The sequence below is a fragment of the Polypterus senegalus genome, chromosome 2 (assembly GCF_016835505.1).
Source record: "Polypterus senegalus isolate Bchr_013 chromosome 2, ASM1683550v1, whole genome shotgun sequence".
Classification (NCBI taxonomy): domain Eukaryota; kingdom Metazoa; phylum Chordata; class Cladistia; order Polypteriformes; family Polypteridae; genus Polypterus; species Polypterus senegalus.
Genome location: NC_053155.1, coordinates 36,041,917 through 36,057,621, shown reverse-complemented (window position 1 = coordinate 36,057,621; position 15,705 = coordinate 36,041,917).

The window sequence follows — 15,705 nt, the reverse complement described above, 5'->3', positions numbered from 1 at the left end:
TTCTACTGCTTCCTTTATAGCACAGTATCAGCGCTCTTTGCATCAGCATAGCCTGGATTGAATTCTGCTTCTCTCAACAGCCCCCCAATTTCCTAGGGTGTTTCAGCAACAAAAGGCTGGAGTACGTTCTACTCAAGTCGATAGCGTAGAAGACAGCCAATAAAGAAGTTTGATTTAAGAGCCATGCTGAGTCCAGCTTTGCTAGAGAACAGTGACTGTATGTAAAAGCAGCATGTTTGTCTCACTGAAGAAAAAAATTAATCGATCCATTACTCTCAGCGAACATATCTTGTGTTAGTAAGAAATGATAGCTATGTAAAACTACAAAGACTTGTATAAAGAAACAGAGTGTTTGCTTCTCATTTTCTTGTTTTTTTATTTCTCCAAGTGTGCTAATGAAAATCTCTCCATGGGCTTTGAAAATTTTAGGACAAAGCATTGCCAACATCTCTTGAGGCAGCGGGAACTGAAATAAAAAATAAGCACATTACTTTGATTCCAAGACTAATATATTGTATCCTCTTATGCAGGGTATTACTCAATATTACTTATATTACTAAATCTGAAAGTATTAAAATGCAAGTTGGATAAATATTTAGCTTTTATTAGTTTCTCTTTCAAAGTTTAAAAGAAAACCTAAAGTCATAAGCATAAGTGAATTTCCCCTTGGGATTAATAAAGTATCTATCTATCTATCTATCTATCTATCTATCTATCTATCTATCTATCTATCTATCTATCTATCTATCTATCTATCTATCTGTTATATAGTATATTATCTATCTATCTATCTATCTATCTATCTATCTATCTATCTATCTATCTATCTATCTATCTATAAGCTCTATTCATTAATTCAAAGCAGATACTGGTTCATAGTCACTTCACAGTTTCAAAGTTTATAACATGCACATTATCACAAATGAGTTATTATTTATTATTCAGCTGATGCCTTAATTAGGTGACTTACAATGCAAGTTATAAGAATGATTAGAAGGTGCAAACATCAAAAGCAACAGAGAATATCTTTGGGCAAAGGAAACCACTTCTTATGAATACCAGAGGCTAAAAGGCACTTCCAAGATGATCTTTACTGTAGATTCAAGACTTTGTATTTACAGTAGTTTAACAATTTTGGTGATTCTTTTCATTCAGGCTCTCTTTAATGACCCCTGCTTTAATTTTGAGTTCTCTTTTGTTGTGTGCTTGTAAAGTAGAATCACATCTCTCCATGTTTTTCTATTTCTTCAGCTTTTCAAACAATCGATTCAGCTTGCTTTTTCAGAGCAGGAGTCTTATCTTTGTTGTACCCTTCTGAGACTATGGATACTAAAGTGGCAATATGTTTCTAAAGGCTTTGGACAGCTCTGTATGATTGTGGCTTCCTTAACAGAATGCTCTGGAGGTGAAGGGGTTAAGTCTGAGTGCAATCTCACCAATCAGAGAGCTTAGGCTGTGGCCAGGAAAAAGCATGGACAAGAGGAGAGGGTATTGTAACCACATGGGCTGTAGGTAGATAAAAACTGAGTAAGAGGACAGCGTGACGACAGACGCTTTGGAACCACGTATTAAAAAAATAATAAATTCATTAAAAGTGAGTTTTGTGAATCATTTGCACCTGAAAGTAAAGTCAGAGTGGGGAAAACTGTCAAAAACAACAGTGTTCAGGCATGTAAAGTGTGCCGAGGGCCCAGAAATATTTTGGGCTTCATCTGCACTGTGAATCCGTTGTGCACAACTTGGCCAAAGTGAACAGTGTGTGCTGAGGGTTAGCTGACACATTTGTTTTGTGTGAAGGGTTATGCCAAACTGTGTCTTGTTAAAAACAAATCCAAAATTAAGAGGTTATCTTACCTATAGAACTCAACACATTGGCTATGCACTCTACGAAGCACTTCTGCTGCATTGGAGAAGCTGTTGGATTGAACTTGACCTGAATGTTACCCTGCCAGCCAGATGACATAGTTTTGACGACTTATGTTGTAACGGAAAGTACTTCATGTTTATTTACATACTCTTTATTTTTAAGGTGGTTAAATGACCTGAAAGCTATTACCTCACCACCTGAGGCCACCGGTCAGCCACGCCCTTGACCCTCTGCAGTTCACATACCAGGAGAAGGTGGGTGCGGAGGATGCCATCATCTATATGTTACACCGATCCCTCTCCCACTTGGACAGAGGCAGTGGTGCTGTAAGAATTATGTTTCTAGACTTTTCTAGCGCCTTCAACGCCATCCAACCTCAGGGACAAGCTGACAGAGATGGGGGTAGATTCATACCTGGAGGCATGGATCGTGGACTATCTTACAGACAGACCTCAATATGTGCGTCTTGGGAACTGCAGGTCTGACATTGTGGTCAGCAACACAGGAGCACCGCAAGGGACTGTACTTTCTCCGGTCCTGTTCAGCCTATATACATCAGACTTCTAATACAACTCGGAGTCCTGTGACGTTCAAAAGTTCACTGACAACACTGCTATTGTGGGCTGCATCAGGAGTGGGCAGGAGGAGGAGTATAGGAACCTAATCAATGACTTTGTTAAATGGTGCGACTCAAACCACTTATACCTGAACACCAGCAAGACCAAGGAGCTGGTGGTGGATTTTAAGAAGCCCAGGCCCCTCATGGACCCCGTGATTATCAGAGGCGACTGTGTGCAGAGGGTGCAGATCTATAAATACCTGGGAATGCAGCTGGATGATAAATTGGACTGGACTGCCAATACTGATGCTCTGTGCAAGAGAGGACAGAGCCGACTATACTTCCTTAGAAGGCTGGCATCTTTCAACATCTGCAATAAGATGCTGCAGATGTTCTATCAGACGGTTGTGGCGCAGGCCCTCTTCTACGTGGTGGTGTGCTGGGGAGGCAGCATAAAGAAGAGGGACACCTCACGCCTGGACAAACTGGTGAGGAAGGCAGGCTCTATTGTAGACACGGAGCTGGACGGTTTGACATCTGTGGCAGAGTGACGGGCACTGAGCAGGCTCCTGTCAATCATGGAGAATCCACTGCATCCACTGAACAGGATCATCTCCAGACAGAGGAGCAGCTTCAGCGACAGACTGCTGTCACCGTCCTGTTCCTCTGACAGACTGAGATCGTTCCTCCCGAACACTATGCGACTCTTCAATTCCACCCAGGGGGGTAAATGTTAACATTATATACAATTATTGTCTGTTTTACCTGCATTTTTATTACTCTTTAATTTAATATTGTATTTTGTCAGTATGCTGCTGCTGCAGTATGTGAATTTCCCCTTGGGATTAATAAAGTATCTATCTATCTATCTATCTATCTATCTATCTATCTATCTATCTATCTATCTAGCTATCTTTTTAAGAGGATTCTAAGCAAAAAATTGATTTTTTAAAACATTTTTTGCATCTCCTTTGGATTAGAAACAGAGTGATCTGTTGTTTTTTGTCAAAGATGAGACAAAAGAGTCACAAAAAGGTTTGGGGAAGCCTCTAATATAATTTGTCCTGGCTGCACAAGTGTTGAAATAAGAGAACATATGTGTACAGATTCGAGTCCAAAACAGAACTGACTTGATAAGGCAAAGATGGTGGTTTTAAGGGGGAGTAGAGGAAGTGAGATATCAGGGCCCGAAGTGGAAGTGAGGTCATTGAGAAAAGGTGGGATTTCCCATAATCGGTCTGCAGTGGAAAGAGAAAAGGGATCAGTTCACTCCGCCACCCCCTGGTCTGGCATGGAATTACCCTCATTCAGGCCTTTTAGCTGCCTCCCATGCACACGTGTGTGACAATATGTAAATATATTTATCAGTGGCCTCAAGGAAGAGTTCATGGAGAATCCAGAGACCCGAAAGTGGCAACTGCAGGCATCCAGGGTCGAACAGGCAGGAAGTTGAGTGCAAGTAAATCTCTGGAGGTGGCGGAGGCACGACTGATGGAGAAGGCTCTCCTAGGGCCCATTGAATTAGGGCGAATAGGCATTGGCTACTTCCCGGCGACCATGGTCCATGGAGCTCAGGGCAAGAGCAAGGAATGGCAACACCTCATTCAGGAGGTAGTGCGAATAAGTGTGGAGGAAGTTTGACCAAGAAGCATGAATGAGATGGGAAGGAACAATGCAGTGAAAGATTACATGGGCTAATATCTGGCAAGCACACTATCTTCGGATGAGGTTCTTGATACAAGCTGTCTATGACACCCTACCCAGCCCAGCAAACCTCCAAGCCTGAGTGAGAATGAATCACATTCCTTCCCTCAGTGCTTCGGAAGAGGATCTTTAGAACACCTACTCAGCAGCTGCCCAAAGGTCCTTGGAGATGAGCACTATTGCTGGCACCTTGATCAGGTTCTAAAGGCATTTTCCGATAGTGCAGCAACACCCATAAAAAACTCCATGGACCCCATCAGCCGACGAAAATCACCTTCCTGAGCACTGAAGAGAAGCCCTGCTCACAAACTGAATCCAAAGCCAGTCTCCTAAATGATGCCAATGAAGAACATATGGAAGTTTAGTTGGGCAGGATGCTAAAGTTCCCAGCTTCGATATCATCATCACATCTGCAGCTATACGTGCTAGTCATTTCAGAATGAACTATGCAACTAATTATGCTAGAATTGATGGTGCTGTGGGAAGAGCATATAGACTAGGCCAACGAGAGAAAGCATGCCAAGTATCAAGAGCTTGTAAATGTGTGCTGAAGGAGCAGCTATTGAATGTGGTGTGAACCTGTGGAGGTTGGCTGCCAGGGTTTTGCAGGGCATTCACTTTGCAAAGTATTTACAACTCTGGGCATAACTAGGAAGGAGAAAAGCCATTAGAGTCACAACTGAAGCTGCAGAGAAAGGCATTAGTTGGCTTTAGAACAAGAGTGGGTGAATGCTGCTGGTACACAAGCTGGGGTCTAATCAACCTTGCTGAGGTCACCTGGGAAAGTGTCTGATGTTGAAACACCCGATCATCACCCCTGGACACACCACTGATGATGATTTGTCTCAGCGCATCCAAGAGATGTATTTTTTATCATATCTATAACTGGTTTGCTGTTTTTTTTTTATGTGTAAGAAGGGGACAGATTCATTTCATTGGTGTGTTATAACAACTTCCTGAGCAAAGGAAATGTTAGATTGGGGATTTCATAAATATCGCAAGGTCTCAAATGAAGATTATTTATTTAACTTGATTGTTTGGTTTTTCTCATGATTTGACACTTTTTTTGTTAATACTAAGACTTTGATTTTTTTTCTCTTGTTATTTAAGTAAATATTTGATCATTTTGTTAATACAGAGAGGTAAAAGATTATACCCTTGTTTTGTCGAACAACTTACTACTCAGAAGAAGGGGCATCTCACCTACGCTGTTGGGCTTGCTGAAAGGGGAAAGCTGTAAGTTCAAAATAAACATCTGGTAGGAGTTAATACTACCACCTGCCATAATGCTAGTGTGGTTGAAGCCCATATAGACCTACTCCTCCCTAAACAGATGCAGGTAACCAGATATGGAAGGCTAGTAAGGACGCATTCACCTACAGATCTTGGGGGTGTTTTCCCTGCTACATGTTCATACCCATGCTGTTTACTCCCTGCTGTCACGATTGCTTTGGCAGTCTGTGTGACTGCTGAGTCATTTGCTCCCTAATATCTGAATGGAGCATTGTTCTTCCTTCCAGACTACTTCTTTCTTCCTCATATGAAGGTGCCTCTGCATGCTTTCCTTCTTAGGCCCTAACCACACAACAACTCCCCATAGAGACATCTGTTTTTACAAACTACCATACCTCTTACCTGTTGGAGCCCACCTTCACACTGTGTATTGTGGAAACTCTTTATTAGCCGCCTTAACCGTTTATACAGAAGTTTACTTGCTGACCCAGTTTTGTGCCTCATTCTTAATGCAGCTGCTGTGTTTTGAATCATTATCTGTTTAACAAAACCAAATTGTAGGTTAATTATTGTTTTGTATGCAGCAAAGGGGGACAGTATTTATTACAGTTTTATTACTTTGGGAAACATTTGGCAAAGCTTTAATAAAAAAAATGTTCTAATTTAAATGAAACCAGGAGGTACCATAAATTTCTTACAAAAATTTGAAATAATGGCATATACTATTATGTCTTTTTAAAGGACCAGAATTCTATTATTTTTAAAAAGTATAGGTAGAAATAAACTTTAACAGGTTGTCACACATGTGCAATTGGGAGGCAGCAAAAGGGCCTGAATAATAGTAGTACCACACCAGACCAGGGGGTGGCAAGCGGCACTGACTTTCTCTCTCAATTCTCTACAGACCATCCATAGGAAATCCTGCTAGGTCCATGCGCCATTGATGACATCACTTCTGGTTCCAGTCCCGATGACATCACTTCCTGTCCCAGCCTTTAAAGCTGCCATATTTGCACTCTTAAATCGGTTCTGTTTTATACGCCAACCTGTAAACAACTCAACCAAAATACCCATTTTCAACCAAGGCATTATATACGGGTGGCTGCCAGAAACCTTTTTGATGTCTGTGGTCTGTTATTTTGACAAGGTAACAAGGTAAGTAATGTTTAATAGAGAATGCAAACTTTGTCTAACACAATTTGATCTTCACTGTGCAATACATTTAACAATGATTATTAAATCTTCATGTACTCTAGATTTATATTGCACTTCAGTCATACACCTGTTTGGGCAACTTGCAAAGAATTTGACACCTTTTTGTTAAATGTTATATCTTGCGATGCACTTAGACAGATTATCGATAATGTTAGTGAAGTTTCTCAGGGTCATAGGGTATTTTAGGACTTTTGAACATCGTTCACCCTTGCCCGGGTTTCCCAAATAAGGATGATGAGGCCCCAACTTGTGTCTGAGCAGCATTCTGCCATGGTTCACTCCAATTTATCCACAGTCTGTCACATACGTGCACATGGAAAACAGCTAAAGAGCCTACAAAATATTGATTATACACCACTGTCATAAGAAAGAGTCAAAGACATCATAAAGATTTGGGGCAGCCACCCGTATATTGTTTTTCCCGGCTGCACAAGTTTGATTAGATGTAGCACGATGTGCATAGAACAGAGTCCAGAACAGGACTGATTGCATGGAGACAAGATGGCGGTTTTAACTGATTAAATGGGAAATGATTTCATCGGCACCACAACCGGAAGTGATGTCTTCATGACTGGAAGGGACCTCCTCCTGACCAGAAGTGACTTTTCTTGACCAGAAGTGACATCATTGTCAGTGCCTAAACCAAGTAGGATTTCCCAAGAATGGTCTGCAAGAGACTGAGAGAGACAGCACACTCCGCCGCCTCCTGGTCTGGCATATAATCACAATTTTGTAGGCCCTTTAGCTGTTTTCCATGCGTACGTGTGTGACAAGCCATTGTGATGCCTTCTCAGCCTTCTCTGATACTTTGCACTTTTTTCTTCTATCAAGAAGAAACACCTTGTAAACAGTAATAAATCTTTCCTTCTTATCATTACGTCAAAGTCTTGTTTAAACTAATAAGTACAGCATGCAAATTAGCCAGGTGGTGCTGGACTTTATAAATAAAATCAATAAATCTAAAAAAAAAACCATGTATGACCACCCTATTTAAATTTATCAAAATCCGTTTCTCAGAAGTGAGAAAAATTTTTTTTGTATATCGATGTCGAACCTCTGAGCAATTTTACATTTGACCCACCTGCGAACTTACAGTGGAAGTTATAGACAATTTAAATACAGTAGAATCATATCATTGAGCCCTCCACAAACTTATAAATTAATTTCTAGGTCTCAAAAATAAACTGACTAGTCTAATATAATTACAAAATAATAAGAAATGAAACTGCAATAATGCTTTCAATGTTTATTTGGATGTATTTATTACTTTCTTTTGTTTTTGTGCTTTATCACATTGTGGTTTTTTATTTTTAGTGTATTTTATTTTATATTTGGTTTAGGTGTTCTTTTTTTAATTGCACATGCTTTTCCCAATACTATATTAAATTAACTGAATATGTTTAATGGTTGCTAATCTTCTGATAACGTTGGTATTTGGTATTTAAATTTTATAATTGTAGTACTAGGGTGTTGTACTGTGTTAGCCATTATGAATGTAGTGAAAAGTCAAGCAAAATGACACCTTTTATTGGCTAACTAAAAAGATATGCAAGCTTTCGAGGCAACTCAGGCTCATTACATCTTGTCTGAAGATGGGGCCTAAGTTGCCTTGCTGAGATTGCATATTGTAATCTTTATAGTTAACCAAGAAAAGGTGTCATTTTGCTTGACTTCTCACTAAATTTTATAATTGAAAACCAGTTTCATTCTGTAATACACATTTTACATTGTAAGGTCATATAAGGTCACAAATAAAGAAACAAAATTAATTATATTTTTGCATATTCATTAAACATTATAAATGGGAAATGTACTGTATTAAAATAAATTGAAATTGAACCTGATAGTGGTCTAGTGGTCAATGCCGCTGACTTAAACCTTTAAATGATGGGTCAGGCCACTGTCTTTGTGGAGTTTATATGCTATTTTAGTGACCACATCACTAAAGCATGCATGTTAATTACATAATCTAAATTTCCCCTATGCGAGTGCTTGGGTGAGTTTACCATGCTATACCTGTACACAGAAATGGGCTGGGGCTGTTTGTAACAAGAGTGACAAGATGCAGCATCACAGATTTTGGGCTCCATGGAGAAACCCTGTTCATTTTCCATAAGGCAAATAGTCAGAGATAAGCTTTAGAGAGCTAGCAGACAATGCACTGTAAATCAAATGAGAACCTCCTTCCTTATGTATTGAGGAATCTAAACAAGTAGGATGATCATGTGGAAGTGCTGTTATCAGTCATCACCTTACTGCTCTTCTTTCAGACTGACTGGAATATACAGACTGGTGGTTTACCCACTCTTTTCCTTTATCTGTTGCCCACAAAACATTCACTAGACTTTGAGTGCATGACACATGTCACTTGACTAAGGAAGATATCTTCATAGTTGTGCTGGTTTTGCCTGTTGTTCCAGATGCTAGGTACAAAAATTAATCAATAGATTTTATTAGTTTCCATCCAACTATCAGTATATAATCGATGCTTTTACCACATCTCTACCATTTTTAGATATCAGTCTCTACATCAGTTTTCCAGGACTTAAAATATCAGTCTATGACAAGCCAATTGATTCATGTAGTTACCTTCTCTACAGGTCCTTCCATCACTACCATACTAAAAACTCTCTGCCTCTTTCACAGTTTGTTTGACTCTGCCATCTCTCATTTTTTTGTTGATTTAATTAAAAGGGGCATTGGGGCTCAAAACCAGCCCTTGAACCCTTGTCTGTCATGTTTGACATATATATTGTCAGGGATGCCAGGGGCCATGACCCGGCCGGGACATCATGAGAGACCGGATGTGGGTCTGTGCCCACCCTGGATCACGTGGGGGTTGCCTTCCGGGTTGCTCTGGGGGCCACGGGTCGAGGGCATGGAAGCCCTACCCTGTAGGGGCCCGTGGTCACCGCCAGGAGGCACCCCAATGCCTTGGGGACTTGTTACCTCAGCACTTCCGCCACACCAGGAAGTGCTGGGGGGAAGATTTTGGATGTTACCCGGAGAGCTGCCGGGAGGACAGCCGGCACTTCCGCCACGCCCCGCTAGAGGAGGAATGCTGGGAACACCTGGTGCTCATCCGGGTACTGAAAAAAAGGGGCCGTCTCCCTTCATTCGAGGCTGGAGTCGGGAGGAGGAAGGACGAAGCTCAGGAGGAGCTGTGGAGGCGGCCCGAAGAAAGGCATTGTGGCCAGGACTGTGATTGTTTTGGGGTTTGTGCACGTGGCTGAGGTCTTAGTGACCATTACTGGGTCTGTGTGACCATTTATTGTTAATAATATATTGTAAATAAACGTGTGGTGTTTTAAACAACATGTCCGCCTGTCTGTGTCCGGGTCAACTTCCACTATATATATATATATATATATATATATATATGTGTGTGTGTATATATATGTATATATATATATATACTGTATATACTGTAGATATATTCTGTATATGGAAATAATAAATAAATGAGCAGCGACTTAGTTTTGATGAAGTTAGCATGTTGTTACTGTAAATCTTGAGACCCATGTTGTACTAAAAATTGCACAATGATATTGAATAAAAACATTAAAAAATGTATTTGTTTGGGACAAAAGCACAGTGTAGACGGGCATCAGCCAGCAAGGACACTAGGAGGTTGAACAGTTAAGACACATCACCTTGCACACGGAATGATATACACATTAGTGATGGAACAGCTTTCTGTTTCACAGCAGTAAGTGAATATCTGCAGACTGTACAATTAATAATTAATTAATTAATTAATTAATTAATTAATTAAGACTTCTACAAAACAGTATTCTTGTAGATGTGGGAGACTAAGTAAATACTTGTTGGACCCTATTAGCTAGTTTTGGAGCTTGATTAAGATGGAACTCCAAATTCAACAGATCATTATGCTTTATTACAGTAGTGAACAACTTGTTAAATCTTATAGGAGGTTCAGTGCTGGTTATAGCAGTCAAACATTTAGCCATTTAAGCTGAAAAAATATAATAAAAAATCTATGACCTTTATGTAGCCTCTGTATCCATCAGAACCAGCTTCAGCTATTTATTGATCTCTTTTCATTGTATAAAACTCAGAAACGGTCGGAAGTGTTTAGCAGAAGGAACATATCACATGGGACAAACTGTACACACAGCTCAAATATTACTATTAAAATAAAACAGTCTGAAATGTGTCTAATAATCACATTGTCTGAATGATTTCCTTCAGGAATTCTTCACACAAGTTTCTAGACTTTCTGATGTGCCAGGGCAGACACTGATGTTGACTATAATTTAATGTGACTTAATGATCAGTAAGCAAAGAGTGAAATGTCAGAACATACTCTACACATCAAATGGGGGTGTAAAACAAGATACCCAATGCTTTACAATGATATAACCACCTAAAGGCAGAGGAACACAAAGCCCAGAACGCACTCCGATTATACAGTATAGGAGTATTCACAATGAAAGAGCGCTCACTCTGCTGGGTATGTAGCTCTGGGCAGTTACAAGAGAAGAATAAACAGAAGAATTTGACTGTGTACTCTGCATTTATCTATGTCATCTTAGTTGTCACCAGAAGCAATAAAATAATTATTTGAAAATCTAAAGTAAAAGCTACAAAATACCATTTGTTTCAATGCGATTAGCTACATTAGTTCTTAGAAGAGGCTTACCTTAATAAGAAAAAACAATTCTAAATGAACAATAAATGAAATGTTAGTTCAAATAGTGTAAATATATCTTAATTATTATAACATGGTAGCACAGTATTTAGTGCTTCAGTCACTATACAAAGTTACTAGCTGAAGCACCTGGTGCTGTCCAGGTATATTTTTGCAATGGGTTAAAGTAAGAAAGCAAATTTTTATTTGTTTTTTAAAAGTTTATCCTTTTGTCATTGCTGACTGAAATGCAAGTTTCCTATCTGTCTGTATGAAGCAGAGAGCGCTAGCTCCCTAGGAATGAGTTCTTTCATGATTGTGGCATGTTAAATAACCCGAATCTATATAGATATGATATAAAAAGGAGATACCCCTCCCTTAGTGATACGGCAGTTAGAAATTACAAAGGAGAAATAACAGCTTTCTTTAATGAGGGCTTAAGCTGCATAACAGACAAAGGAAGCCAATGGCAAAAGCCCAGTTCAGGAGAGGGGGCCTGATGTGTTGAGTCTACCATTTTTGCCGTTGCAGTGGAAAGATTTTCAGGATCGGATGACATTGTCTCCCATCCTTCCATCAGCTTCAAAGGTGTGCCAGGCAATGTTCCAAGGCTTTATACTCTTCCTTCATGTACAGGCCCCCACTTCGGTGAATCATGCCATTTCAAACAATGCAAAAGAGGAAACAGTTTCATGGTGACTTTGACAGACAAAAAAATAGTATGCAACAGTCCTCAGTCTGACTGCCCGTTTCCCAGTTGTCTCTATCTGTCTTGTCTTCTAATGCTTGCCTAGCAGTTCTATATGGTGAACCCCGTGCTAAATATGGCTCTGTGTCAACTGTGCATGTGAATAGAAAAAGGCAGATTTGTAAGATATATTTGCACATGGTACAGTGACATATTAAACCTATGCTTATTACACTGTCATTTACACTGCTTCTCTTACATTTTTTCTGATCTCATGAGTTGAACATTTGATCTTTTTGAGGCTGATTGATTTCCATAATTGCGGTAACAACTTGTTGGGTTGAAACTGTGAATGCTGCTTCTTGGTATTCCCTGGTTTCACAAATAGACGTTTAATTCCACACTGATAAAAGGAATGGCTTGTAAAATAACTGAATTATTATGATGTTGTTCAAACCTACCAGGTTTTGTGTCGTTCCAACTATTGAACCCCTATTCTTGATTAAACGTTTGAAACTTTAGAAACTCATACATGTTAAGTTGGGTTCACTTTGATATACATTATATGCAAAATGTCATGAATGTTATGGAGAACCCTGATCAGAGCTTCCATTGACTCTTTGAAGATCACAGCATCATCAGCAAAGTCATGATCAGTGAATCTTTCTTCACCAACAGATGTGCCACAGCAGCTGGACACCATGACACTACCCAACACCCAATCCATGCATGCATTGAACAGAGTAGGAGGAGGAACAAACCCCAAAATCAACTGGGAAAAATGCAGAAGTTCTGCCTCCTCTCTGCACAGCACTCACAGTACCAGTGTACAGGCTGGCTGTGATATCGAGAAACTCTGGGGGGATCCCATGAAGTCTCAGGATATTCCACAGGGTAGCTCGATCAATTGAGCCAAACACTTTATGAAAATCAACAAAGGCTGCAAAGAAACTGCTGATATTTGCGTTTGCACTCCATGAGAACCCAGAATGTTATTGATGGTAGACTTCTTAGGCATAAAACCAGACTGTACCGGTCGCAAGTAGGTGAGCAAGTGATCACAGATCCTATTAAGTATGACCCTAGTAAGGACATTACCCGGCAACGAGAGCAGTGTTATCCCCCTGTAGTTGCTGCAATGACAATGCACCATTCCAACCCCATTGCTCAGTGGGACTTTTGAAAGGCCATAAAGTCTATATTTTAAGTTGTAACAATAGTAATCAAAATGAAAAATTTCATGATCGTGCACTAAGCTGTTTTGAAAAAAATGTTTTAGCCCCTCCATTACAACCATCCTTCCCCATAAACTGTTTGAATTGCTATGTAGCCTGGGTTTTACTGTAAGTTGGTTCAGCTTTATTATACATCCAAAAGTTAATTAAGATCAACTTAGCTATTTTGGAACAATTACAACCCACCTCCCTGATTTAAGTTTTCAAAACATCTATAGTGTATATTTTAAGTTGGACCTACAAAAATCGACATGCAAAGTTTCATGGAAATTGATTCAACCATTTTTAAGTGATTGGAGAGCAAACAAACAAACAGACAATATGAGATCTAAGGGTTAAAATAAAATCCTTAGTGTTGTGGTATAGCTGGTCTGCGGCTTAGAAGAAAAGGCCAAGTTTTTAAATAAATAATCGCCGCACTCATGGATTATGCAGGGGGCATCGTAGTGTGGCCAGAGTGGTTCTTGGACAAGACGTGGTGCGTGCGTTTCCTCACTTAAGTGCACAGTAGTTGTCCATATCCGCAATTGATGCCGGGAGCTGCTAATCACCGCACCTGTGCCACATCCCCATTATAAATAGGAGTGCCAGTGCGGAGGGGAAGAAAAAAGATAGAAAGAAAGAATGGAAGTTAGAGGAGGAAGAAGAAGATGGCAGGAAGCGAAGGAACCGGTGTGAGCAACCTAGACAGTGAGAACAGGCTCGCTGTAAGAAGGACAGGCAGCTGGGAGAAGTAAGCCCTAGTGGGGTGTTTGCCTGGCACCCGGGGACAGATGGATTGGGTCACTCTTACTGAGCTCTGCAGTGGAGCAGGACAGACCACGATCAAGGATGGCTTGCCGCAGAAGGCAGCGGGAATCAGAGGCTTGGGAGTTGGAAGCCCCAGTGTGAGCGCCTTGGTCGCTGGGAAACCCAAATCTCGGTCTGGAGGAGCTAAACGAAGCCAGGGATCGGGAAGTTTCCAGACCAGCAGTAGGAGAAGGTCAGCTGCAGGTAGGGCTACTCCCCTGGTGCAGGGCCTGGATGGGAGAAGCAGGGGAGCCACCAGCTAAAGAAGGCACTGGGCGTTGTTTTTAAAGGACTGCTTCCTGCCCTTGTTTTTAACCTCGTTTTTAATGAATTAGTTATTGGAATATTTTAACCTCCACATTTCAACTGTTTATAATGAATTATTTATTTAATGATGTTAGGAACACTAAACTTTCTTTTGAACACTTTGAATTAGTTTTGTTCATTTTTAATAAAAGCACTTCTGCACTTTGCATCTTTCCCCTTGCTTCGTTTGGTGTCCTCATTGTCCAGCTCATCCGGTTACATTACTGATGGTGGTTTCAAAAACTCCTGAAAAGGAAGTGGGAGCACTGAGCAGAACCCACATCATCACAAGTGTGCAAAATGGATAAATAACAGTTTTTAATCTTTAATAAATCTGAAATTCTTTTTGAAAACATGTTTTCAGTTTGTCATAATAGATAGATAGATAGATAGATAGATAGATAGATAGATAGATAGATAGATAGATAGATAGATAGATAGATAGATACTTTTTAACTAGGGGAAACTGCAGTGTTACAGCAGCTGGCACAAACAATTATGTAGAATACATTCAAAATGAAATAATGTGAAAAAATATGTCTACAATCTAATTAAAATAGCATATTAAAACAACAGAAAAATATAGCATAGCTAGAGTAATGTGGTAACATCTAACGACAGCTGGTAAGCACCCTCTCAAGTAGCACTACTTGCTGTACAAATGGTAAAATCATCCATATGCTGAAGATAATCCATATGCTTTCAAGAGCTTCTTGCTGAGGGTGTGAAGCTTTGTTTATTATAGCCAGCTTCATTCATTCTGCTTTTGCTTCCAGGACATCCAGCCTAGTGCCCAGAGCTGAGCCAGCTTTCCTGATTAACTTTCTATTAGTATCTCCTGTTCTTCAATTCAATTGTCCAGACATTCCACTGCTGCCCCAGGTATACAGAACATATGCAGAAATGTTCCATCCATGCCATTGCACAATAGGTAAATTAGGAAATACAGAGGACTCAGGCCTTTTTTTAAAGTTTCTTCTGTGTTTTCTGGACATTCCAGATTTATTTCCTAGTACATCTCCAGATACTTATATACCTAAAGGACTTCAACCTCTACTACCTAGGTAAGTCAGGTAAGCCTTTAAGAACAATGTTAACCCAAAACACACTTTAAACTCAATTACGCTCTTCAGTGGATTTGATAAGTACTTGAATCCCCTTCTCTTTCAATACACTTGACTGTGTTGTAGATTTCATTTTAAATTGTCCATCCATCTACACTCAATAACCCATAATGACAGTGTGAATGCATGTTTTCAAAAAAGGTCTGCAAATGTTTAAAAAAATCAAACACTGGAAATTCCCTGATTTTTTATTCAGTACTTTGTGATACTGGTGTTCCCAGAAGCAGGTGTTTCATCTAGCAAAGTACCCAGGATATCATTGAGAGGAGTTGCAGCGCACAGCTCAATGGCAACTCTGGTCTGTACTGGGAACTGAGAAGGACGGCTGCGAGTG